The following is a 3,153-nucleotide window of genomic DNA, read 5'->3' as shown; positions in this document are numbered from 1 at the left end:
TGCAAGAAAGAAATATCTTATTTGAATTTCACAAAGTAGAAGTACAACTCTCTCTTTCTCTCTCTCTCCATATATATATATATAAGAAAGAAAAACTTGAATACAACACTAGATAAGATAACTACCTTAACTTCTTAACGGCCCGTAGTATCTAATGAATTGGACATCAAAGGCTCATGTGATGAACTAGATGAAGAGGTGGCAGGAATATCATACTTGGGAACAGGCATTGTTTTAGGCAGATTTGGCAATGGTGCCTCAAAATTAAGAACCTGCAATGCTTGCCTAATGGAGGGTCTAAAAGTGCTATCAGGATGAGCACACCATAATCCCACAATCATCAAGCATTCCATTTGTTCCAAATGAAAATCCATGTACAATTTCTCATCCGCCACATTAACAATGCTTCCATTTTCATACGATCTCCAAACCCAATCCAGCAATGAGATTTCGGCTTCTTTTTTGGATTTTGATTCAATGGATCTCCTTCCACAAGCAATTTCTAATGCAACCACACCAAAACTGTAAACATCTGATGCCTTGCTAGCTTTTCCCTTGCTAATATATTCTGGTGCCATGTAGCCAAATGTTCCTGCAGGCCTTGTTGTCTTGATTCCAAATTCCTGATCCATTAACCTTGCCAAACCAAAATCTCCCAGCCTGGCGTTGAAATTGGAATCCAACATCACATTGCTTGATTTGACATCTCTATGTATGACTGATTGTTCCCATTCTTCATGGAGATAAAGCAATGCAGAGGCCAAACCCAGGGCTATCTTATACCTTAGTGCCCATGAAAGTGGACTTTGAGCTCCAAAAAGATGAGAATCAAGGCTACCATTGGGCATGAACTCATAGATTAGAAGGAACTCACCTTTCTCATGACACCAACCAATGAGTTGAACAAGATTCTTATGTCTCAATTTGCTGATAATCTTCACCTCCGCAATATACTCCTTTTTCCCTTGTTTTGACATTTTAGAAACCCTTTTAACTGCGATGCTTAAGTTCAAAGAAGATAGAAAGCCTTTGTAGACTCCCCCAAACCCTCCCTCGCCAAGTTTTCCTTCTTCAGAGAAGTTATTAGTGGCTCGAACCATCTCAGCAAAAGAGAAACGCTTGGGGCCAGTGCCATGCTCAAACTCATGATCCATAGAATCGTCCTGTTCTGAACCCTCTTCTTTCTTCTGTTGAGTGGTCTTCTTCCTCCAGAAAAAGAGCAATATTGCGATGGTCCCAACAGCCACAAAAGATCCACCAACCACACATCCAACTACCAGTCCAATATTTACTCCTCCACCATCTCCTTGATTATCAGGTCCTGTGGATAATTTTGTTGAATTGAATTCCCATGAACGAATGTTGTGTATCTCGGTTCGATAACCAGTAGAAGATGAAAATCCGACAGCGACCCACTCTGGTAAAACTTTTGATAAATTAACTTCATATGAAAGGCTAGAATTACCATAAAAAATTGGGTTTTCAAGATATGTCAAGAACACACTCAAATTTCTAGTCCTAGAATCATAGGTGATCCATGCATGTGCTTTTGATCCATTTTTGATACTTGTATTCCATGTTATGTTGGCTGCTGATCGAATGGAATTGATATTTATACCGATGTGATTGTCATTTGGATCCCAGTCATTCTGGTATGTATCAAACTCAACTGCAACTAATCCAGAAGTGTTAAAATCTGAACAATTGTCAATTAGCGCCAGACATCCTCCCCAAGAATAATCCGGAATGGTTGAGCCATTTGGTGCAATCAAGAAGGTAATTCCATCCCCTCCGTTTGGTGGCTGAAGCATCGATATGTTGAAGGAGAAATGAGTAAAGAAGTCTGCAGCCTTGCCAGTGACAGGATCCCAAAGTTGAAGCTCTTCATGATAGACAGCACGACCTGTGCTATCAACAAAGCTTTTACCGGTTAGGCTTCTGGTAAGCGATAGCAATCCATCTTTGACGCTGGCATCTCCACTAACGTTAAGGTTAGGGGTGCCTGAGAAATCAGGGAAGTTGAATTGTAGTGCATGTAAAGAAGAATATTGATAAAAGAACAAGTAAACCATGGAGTTGAAAAAATACAGGAGACCATGGAAATGATGAGCATAAAAGCTACGGGCAGCCATATTCGTAAACAAGCATTAGCTTTGGTTTTTGAGCTTGACTTTTACCCAGTCCAGCTACTTAAAGTCTTTGTGATGATTTAAGCCTGAAAACTTGATAAATATTGTTTGGATGGTGTCCTTTTCACTAGCCTAGACAACTTATCAAATGTATTTAATTTGGTAATAGTTTTTCAACTATGTCCATTTAATCTATTGACTCCGGCGCCTGGACGTTTGTGGTGGAAAAACATTATCAAATGTATTTGGATAATGATCCTAAACTTGTTTTCGATATCGGACAAAAAAATGTTTTCCACGTATAAAACAATAAATTTATATTTTTTGTATTGTTATTGTATAAATTTTATAATTATTAATAAATAAGATTATATTATAAGTAAATATCAACTTTTAAAATAAATATATAAAAATTAATATATTTTAAAAAACTTACTCATTAATAATGTAGTATCACTTCAAAATGATATTATTATATTTATTGATAATATATAAAATCTATACATTAATAGTGCATTTAATATAAATTCCAAAAATAACTTACTATTACGAGGACTATTTATCAAAGAAAGACTTAGATGAAATTTTTTTAGGATAAAACAATTAGTGATTCGATTAATTTGATTGTAAAAATTCAAAAACCAATTAAATCAACTTTATCTATTAAAAAACTAAACCGATCGACTTATAAGATAAAAACCTAAATTAATGAAATGAGTTAAATCAATCGATTTCATCGGTTAATAAATAAAAAACATGATTTGAGGTACCAATAAAAAATAAAAGAATAAAACTAAATCAAATTTGTGCCAAAATGCAATCTTAAACTCATTTATGTAAGTAGAGAATAAAGTTTTAAAATGAAATAAAAACTATCCACACTTAACAAGCACAAAGGCTTTCAAGCTTATTTGTTTGATTTTACCTCTAAATTTGATGAAAAACTACAAAAACCCAAAATCAACCCTAAAAGCTTGGTATCCATACTACAATTTGCTCTGCAAAACATGACACATTAGACCAC

At 35.2% G+C, this 3,153-nt stretch overlaps 1 pseudogene across 1 annotated transcript; it reads right to left on the bottom strand.

Annotated features, from left to right (window-relative positions):
- LOC111298671 (L-type lectin-domain containing receptor kinase IX.1 pseudogene) lies at window positions 1–2,220 on the bottom strand (annotated as a pseudogene). The gene has a single exon (XR_016328704.1). The product of XR_016328704.1 is annotated as an L-type lectin-domain containing receptor kinase IX.1 pseudogene (transcript).
- Window positions 2,221–3,153: the final 933 nt, after the last annotated feature.

This window comes from Durio zibethinus, chromosome 16, assembly GCF_047325235.1.
Source record: "Durio zibethinus cultivar Kanyao isolate XHJ-2024 chromosome 16, ASM4732523v1, whole genome shotgun sequence".
NCBI classification, from domain to species: Eukaryota; Viridiplantae; Streptophyta; class Magnoliopsida; order Malvales; family Malvaceae; genus Durio; species Durio zibethinus.
Note: the sequence above shows the minus strand (reverse complement) of the source record. Positions and strands in the feature narration are given on the sequence as shown.